This window comes from Diadema antillarum, unplaced genomic scaffold (genome assembly GCF_040938485.1).
Source record: "Diadema antillarum isolate AM-2024a unplaced genomic scaffold, OU_Dant_1.0 scf00000144, whole genome shotgun sequence".
NCBI lineage: Eukaryota > Metazoa > Echinodermata > Echinoidea > Diadematoida > Diadematidae > Diadema > Diadema antillarum.
Window position 1 is genome coordinate 1 of NW_027271033.1, and position 8,534 is coordinate 8,534.

An 8,534-nucleotide genomic window follows, 5' to 3' on the forward strand; every position below is an offset into this window, starting at 1 on the left:
TGTTTGTTTGTGTGTGTGTATTATATACATGGAAATGCTAGGAATTATCCCAGGTCAAGTCTTTTTATTGGCAATGCAAGACATTTTTATATAGACTGGTAAGCCTATGTATAAAGCAACACTGCAAAATCAATGATCTAGCTTCGATATAACGAAGCGTAAGGTACAAAGGTGTACATTCTACATCACATTGCGCAACATTGTAGCGACTCTTCGTTCGGATGTACTGAGTACACTGTGCACATCCTGCTTATATGCAGAATGCCAACTAGGAATCGCAATCTTTGTCGGGTCCGGGCTTTTTGAACAATGTTTCACACTATATACCTATTTAATTATGGTTAAAAGAAATCATAGAAAAATATCTTATTTCTGGATCACCCTTTCATTCAAAAGCAGTTTACTAACACTGTCTTGAACTATTATTTCGGTAAATCTTTTTTTTTTAAACCAGCGGATTGGGAGGGGGCGCACTCCCCCCCCCCCCCCCCCCCCCCCCCGTAGTTACGCCACTGCTTTTGGGTGAAATAATTGGACAGATTTCTTGAATTCTAACAAAAAAGCAAGAAAATCTTTCCACCGCGGGAATTATGATTATGTGGGGTGGGGCAAATGGTGCGCTTGCCTTCCAATATTTTTATGGGGGCAACATTTTTGTTTTCTTTCAAAAGCAAGAAAATCTTCTCATTTCGGGAATTATTAATTATGGGGGAGGGGCAAAACTAAAATATGCTTGCCCCTCCATTTTTTTTTTTTTTAATGAGGCTAAGGCTCGCTCTTGGGCTGGCAATATGGATTTGTCAGAAGTAACTTACATAGACCCTACATACTTGTAAGTAGCACACGTACATGCAAACGTGTATAAGTGCTCCGTATCGTACGGATGTACAGTACGGTCGATAAATAGTAAACACTGTAGAATACTAATAGATATGTATAAAATCAATGCTGCCAGAACCAGGGGTGCGAATTGTTTTTGCCGACGATTTTTTTTTGTGTGTGTGTATCCCTGGTGCAAAATAGTAAAAAAAAAAAAAAAAAAAAAAAGAATAGAAAAGAATAATTATTTAGCGTCCGGCGTTGAGGTTTGTTTTTTTAAGGATCTGAAGGGGGTGCGTTCGCACCCAACGCATCCCCCCTGGTGACGCCCATGGTTGTAAGGTGTCACATTGAGTATATTCAGCATCATTTACCTAGCTCAAAGTGAGATTATGAGTGTCTACAGTACAATCAGAGTGTAGATGCAAGTGATGTTTAACAGAAGAATAAGTACAGGTGGTTTGACTTATAAAATACATAATGTAAGTTATGTTTTCATATCCATATGATTTGTGACTGCACGTGTATGAAGCAAAGTCACTGAGAGTTAAAGGGTGATAACACATGTTGTATTTGTACAAAATTACATGTTTGTGCAGAAGTACAAATTAGACAGGATATGCACAATACAGCTAAGTACAGTTCAAGAGTGCCAAATAAAGTGCTCAGATTAATCTGCATGTGTACACAGTAAATGAGCACAATGAGCCAGTGTATCATATATTATAAAAAGCTGTTCTTTCAGTAACACAGAAAGAATCTGTATTTTTGGCATACAAGTGTAGTAGCAAACTCCTACAGAAGTACATACATCTAGCATACATCTAGCATACAAGTGTTGTAGTAAACTCTAAGCATTCAATGTGCATGTTCAATTGATACTCCCGGTGTAATGGAAACATGATGATTTATTGGTCACTTTCAATATGTGACAGAGATATAAATCCAGGTGTTGTGTATAATACAATATACTATGAAGGTAACAAGAGACAGTGACAACAAGAGAAGTCTTTGAGTCTATATGCATGCTTTATGTCAGGCAATGCAAAGATTTAATCATATACAAGTGTATAGTTTACAAGACATACATTAATATTACATGTGATTCAGAAGTCCAAGTTCAGTGTACTAGGCATGCATGAATATTACATGTGATTCACATGTCCAAGTTATTGCATGTGTATTAGCAACAAGGCGCTAATATTTGTTTATTATAGGATTTTGATCTATTCACAGATCGAATGAACAAGCTTCACGGCTTACTATCTCAATCGACGGCTGGGCTAAACTCGGGTTCCATTCTTTGACTGTTCATCAAATTCGATTCCTTGCTGACGCGGAATAGGAGACAGGGGGAACACTGCATGCAGTCATGAGTGCAGAACAGAAAGAGAAGGACCTCAAGATCAAGAGGAGGACTGCCAAGAAAAAGCTGACCCGATTAACGAATGCCTTGCAGAAATTGCTGGACAGCAACAGGAATCTTGACGAGCTCACCGAGTCCTTACAGAGTCTGGAGTTAGCGTATAAGGACTTAGAGGAGAAACATGAAGCCTATTTTGAGATCATCAAGGATGACGAGCAATGTCTTAGAGAGGGCACTTGGTTGGAAGAGTGTCAGTCAGACTTCATGGATATGCAGATAAAGGTGAAGGATTGCATCAAGGCAAAAGCAAGTGAGGCATCTGAGAGAGCTGAAACACTACCGGCTGTAAATGATAGCAGTAATGTCGCCTCACCTGAAAGGCCAGATGAATCTGACAGTCCACAAGTAGAGTCTGCATTCAGAGTACAGGTAGAACAGCCCAAACTGCCACGCTTCGGCGGAGACGTGAGAGTGTACTCTACGTTCAAATCGGACTTCTACCATCTGATTGACCGATATAGTAAACGGGATGCAATGGCCATCCTACATGTACGTGCAGCATTACACGGAAAGCCTTCGGAACTAATCAGAGGGATAGGAAATGACTATGATGAAGCATGGGCATTGCTGGACTCCATATACGGCGATCCAAGGCTTGTGGCAGATGTAATCGTGGATGAAATGGAGCGGTTCCCCTCACTCAAAGAGGGAGATGATGCAAGATTCTGCGATCTTGTGCACATTGTACTGAGAAGTAACAACACACTGAAGGAAGTGGGGAGAATGGGAGATATGGATAACAGCCACATGCTGGCATTGGTGGAAAGAAAGATGACCAGCAATGATCGCAAGGTTGGTTCCGCTACCTGCAGAGGGATAAACAGGAGGCTACATTTGAGGCACTGCAAACCTGGATGAGTGGTGAAATGAAGATGAGATTAAGAGCATCAGCCTCTCTTCGAGATGCACAGTCTTCCACTCAACAGAAAGACAAACGATCCAGTACTTCAGTTAGTCACATCGCTGAAGAGGATAAGTCAGGTAAACAGGCAGATCACAAGTGCTGGATTTGTAAATCATCTGACCACTGGGTTGACCAGTGTAACAAGCTTCTGTCAAAGAGTCAGCCTGAAAGGTTCCAAATGATGAAAGACAATCATGCATGCTACAGTTGCTAGAAGAGAGCAGGCAGGGATCACAACATGAAAACTTGCAAGCGACGAAAGAGGTGCACAGAGAAATTGAACGGAGAACAGTGCACATCCTTTCATCATCCTCTGCTGCACAAAGAAACAACCCGTGAGATAGTGGCAAGTGTTTCAGGTAAAACAGCCCTTCTACCTGTTGTGACAGTTACTATGATGAGTTCCAAGGACCAGAGCTACTCAGCCAACTGTCTACTGGATTCTAGTGCACAAATTAGCCTTGTCAGACGATCAGTTGCAGAAAACCTAGGGTTGCAGGGAAAGCCAAATTATCCATCAACATCACGAAAGTTGGCTGTATCACTGAAGAGGTCCAGACAAAGATCTCTTGATGACAACAGAGTGTACAGAGTGTCGGCTATTGGACTGGATTCCATCAATGCTGATATAGTACAAGTCCAGACAGATGACTTGTGCAAGATGTTCAATCTGGGACAGAACTGTCTACTTTGTAGCAGCGGATCGTTCGATGTCCTGGTTTGAATTGATCAGGCAAAGCTGCACACAGGAGAAACCAGGCAGAAAGGAAATTTGGTAGCCAGACATACCCCCCTGGGATGGGTGGTATTTGGAGCTGACCCGGACCATCAGGCTGCCAAAAGCACAGTTTTGAATGTGATGCTTACCGATGCTGTGGACCTGAAAGATTTTTGGACAACAGAGTCGATGGGACTTTGTCATGGTCCCAGCCAGTACCAACAATACGGACTGAGTAGACAGGAAATGGATGAGAGTAAGCTAATCAGTGATTCCTGTCAGAAGGTCGGCAAGCAGTGGCTCGTTCCCTATCCATGGCAAAAGGAGCCGGATCTTCTACCGGATAACAAGGCTCAGGCTGAGAGAATGCTATATGCTACTGAGAGGAAACTGGCAAAAAATCCCAAGCATTCAGACGCATATGACAGACAGATCCAGGAGATGGTCGAAATGAAATTTGCCAGAAAGCTGTGAAAGGAGGAAGTGCGATCATATGAAGGCCCAGTGCACTACATTGCACATCATGCGGTCGTTCGACTGGAAAAGCAGAGTACCCCCATCCGAATCGTATTCAACTCATCTGCCTCCCACCAGTGACACTCGCTTAACGACTATTGGATGAAGGGTCCCGATCTGCTGAATAGACTGTTTGGTGTACTGATGAGATTCAGGGAACATGAGGTGGCACTCTGCGCAGATATATCCAAGATGTACCACAGAGTAATGATACCTGAAAGGGACCAGCATGTTCATCGCTTTCTGTGGAGGAATCTGAACCATGATAAGCACCCAGATGTCTATATCATGAGAGTTGTCACTTTCGGTGACAAGCCAGCCCCAGCTATGGCACAGACGGCATTGCGGAAGACAGCTGAGGAAGGGGCTAAGATGTACCCGAAAGCAGCATCAACCATCATGCATAATACTGTATATTCCAATATTTTCGCGTACAGATATTTTCGCAAATCGCGGTATCAGTGGCATTTTCGCGTGTTGTTAAATTCGCGATTGATACTAGTAACATTAGTAGGGTCTACTGCCAAGCCCGAGAAACACGTTCAAACACTTGCCAACGTACTCGTAACGTTGTTCCATTTGCATTGTGACTTCCCAAACATGACAATAGAAAAGACACAGTAGAAGATTTATATAATGAAACAATTACCGGAACTTGCAGTGAGACACTCACGCACGGCATTCACAAGTACCTACCAAATGTTGCAACAAAATGTAGATGACAAATTTTCAGAGCTGCGCTAGCGCTAGCGAAAGTTTTACATGCATCCCTTGGCCTCACCCAACCATGTCGAGCCGGTGTTCGTTCGCGTAGGCAAACGTAGCACGTAACTGGGACCAGCAGCCCCGTACGCGTAGCGTATAATGGGGCCGCGGACTGTAGCATTCAGGATCATGACGGGGAATATCGCGGACAAATATCAACTTGAAATCGAAAAATTTTTCACTTTGAAGACTTACTTGTAAAGATGAAGTATTGAAAACAGGGTTCGTGCAACGGTTGGTCCTGCCAATAGTCCCTTTCTGTTCGAATTGATGACTTAGTGTGACTCGGTCCAGAGGAACCTGGAAGAGCTACACTGAATTGATGGCCAGCGCATACTCACACAGAAATCTGTAAATTTGTGCGCATGTGATGTGTGCACATGCGCTGGCCGTCAATTCAGCGTGGCTCTCAAGCTCTCTCAGGTTCCTCTCGACCGAGTCACATTAAGTCATCAATTCGAACAGAAAGGGACTATTGGCAGAACCAAACGTTGCACGAACCCTGTTGTCAATACTTTAACTTTACTGGTAAGTCTTCAAATTGATGAAATTTTTTGATATCAAGTTGATCTTTGTCCGCAATTCTACCCTGTCGTGATCCTATATGCTACAGTCCGCAGTCCCATAGCGTACGTACTAGTAGGAGTGTGTGTACGTACTGGCCGGTGTAACAGCCGCGTTGGTCTGGCCAGTGTTGGATGCATTTTGTCATCGATTTGTACATAAGGTATGACGGGGTAATATTTTCGCGTGTTTTTAATTTCGCGATCAGCCCGAAACTCGCAAAATTCGCGAAAATAAAACCCTCATGAAAATAACCGTGTATACAGTACTTACATGGATGACATCTGTGCATCGCTGACGACAGTGACAGAGGCAGAGGAGCTGAGCAGAAGCATCGATAAAGTACTGGCTGATGGAGGGTTCAAAGTACAGTGTAAAGGGATGGAGGTCAAACAAGGAGCTCTCCAGAGAGCATGATGAGAATGACAAAAGGCCCAAATTGCTGAAGACGATAAATGATGAGAAAGTCTTGGGTGTGGTATGGGAAAATGACTCAGACACATTCTCATACAAAGTCAAACTGAATGAGGATGCAATTCAAGCAATCACGATGACAAAGAGGAGCATCCTTAGCCAAGTTGCACGTATCTTCGATCCCATTGGATTTGCAACCCCCATAGTGATACGAGCGAAGATCGGAATGCAGAGGCTGTGGGAGAAAGGCTTGAACTGGGATGATGAACTACCTGAGGAGTGTCAGACGGAATGGAGAAAGTTGTTCCGAGAAATGGAAAAGCTGACAAATGTCAGAATTGAGAGATGTCTGACACCGGCTCACGCCAGAGGCAAGCCAACTCTTTGCATTTTTTGAGATGCATATATCGAGGCATTCGGAGCATGTGCGTATCTCAGATGGGAGATAGACGAGGCGAAGTACGAAGTGTGGTTCGTGACAGCAAAGTCCAGGGTGGCACCGCTGAAACAGTTGACTATCCCAAGGCTTGAAGTACAAGCAGCGGTACTTGCAAGCAGGTTGTGCACAGCAATCAGAACTGAGATGTCTATGGACCTGGCAGATGTTATCTTCATGACTGACAGCATGATAACATTATCTTGGATAAAGAGTAAGGCCAGGAGTTACAAGATGTTTGTCGCTGTCCAAGTTGGTGAAATCCAGACTGCTACTGACCTGAGTAAGTGTCGTCATATTCCTGGAGAAGTGATCGAATGTAGCAGATGACCTGTCGAGAGGGCTAGATGCAGATCAGCTGACCGCCAGATGGCAGCATGGACCTGACTTCCTACATGAGCCTATGTCAGAATGGCCTGAAGAAGGCAAGGCAGAGGAAAAGATGCCTGAAATGGAGAAGGAAAGGAGGAAAGAACAGTCAGTTCTAAACATCACCCAACTACCAAATGAGGACGTTACAGACTGTGCCAAATTCTCCAGCAGGAGAAAATTGATCCGGGTGACGTCATATGTGCTGAGGTTCCTGAGAAAGCTGAAGGCAAAGTGCAAAAGAGAAACTGACGAGAGTGAGAAAGACACAGATTGCACTTTGACACCTGACGACCTGCAGAAAGGAGAGAATTTCCTGATCCAGAAAGCCCAGCAGTCATTAAAGGCCAGAGTCGACAAGGGAGAATTAAAGACCCTCAGCCCATACACCGACGAAACAGGCATAATCAGGGTAGGGGGCAGAGTAGACAAGGCTGAAATGTCATTTGAAATGAGGCATCCAGTGCTACTTCCATACGAGCACTGGATATCTACCCTGATTACACAGCATTTTCATGAGAGCGGTCACAATGGAGTGGCTGTAACGACTGCTAAGGCTCGACGCAGATACTGGATACTGAAAGGGCATAATTTGGCAAAAACAGTAAAGTTCAGATGTACAGTTTGCCGAGCGTTCGACCACAAGACTGAGACCCAGGAAATGGCAGACCTGCCTCCTGAGAGGCTATCTCCACATACACTGCCATTTCACTACACGGCATGTGACTATTTCGGTCCTTTCCAAGTGAGGGTAGGACGTAACAAGACTGCAAAAAACTACGGCGTCCTGTTCACATGCTTAAACTCAAGGGCTGTCCACCTTGAGCTTGCTGCAGACTGTTCCACGATGGAATTCCTGCAAGTGCTTCGACAATTCTTCGCTATAAGGGGCCAGCCAGGGAAAATCCTAAGCGATAATGGAACTCAGTTCATTGGTGCACAGCGTGAACTATGAAACATGGTAAGAGGCTGGTCTAAAGAGGAACTTAGAGAATTCGGTGCAGAGAAAGGCACGGAATGAACATTCATGACAACCGCTGCCCCCCATCAGAATGGCAGTGCAAAGTCACTGGTTAAAAGCTGCAAGTATGCTCTAAAGAGGGCAATAGGGGAGCAGATCTTGACACCGTTCGAGCTGTATACGTGCCTGCTGGAGGTCGCCAACCTTGTGAATCAGCAACCGATTGGCAGGATTCTGACTGATCCCGATGACGGCAACTACCTATGTCCCAATGAATTGCTGTTGGGGCGTGCATCTAGCGACGTCGCTCAAGGGCCGTTCCGGGAAACGAGAAATCCGAGGCATCGTGTCGAATTCATTCAGCGGATCGTCAACACATTCTGGCATCCCTGGACGAGAGACGTTCTTCCGTTGTTAGCACCGCGACAGAAATGGCACGTCGATTGCCGCAACATACGTGTCGACGATGTCGCGATGATGGCTGACGCAAACACGGTTCGAGGGAAATGGACCATCGCCCGCGTTAGCCAAGTCTACCCGGGACCAGATAGTAAGGTGCGCAATGTGAAGGTGAAAACGCCAACTGCCGAGTATTGTCGTCCAGTTACGAAAATCACGGTGATCTACCCTGCCGAGGGATAA

At 44.8% G+C, this 8,534-nt stretch overlaps 1 pseudogene; it reads left to right on the forward strand.

Moving 5' to 3' along the window:
- Nucleotides 1-2,191: 2,191 nt before the first annotated feature.
- Nucleotides 2,192-8,534, forward strand: LOC139721489 (uncharacterized; annotated as a pseudogene).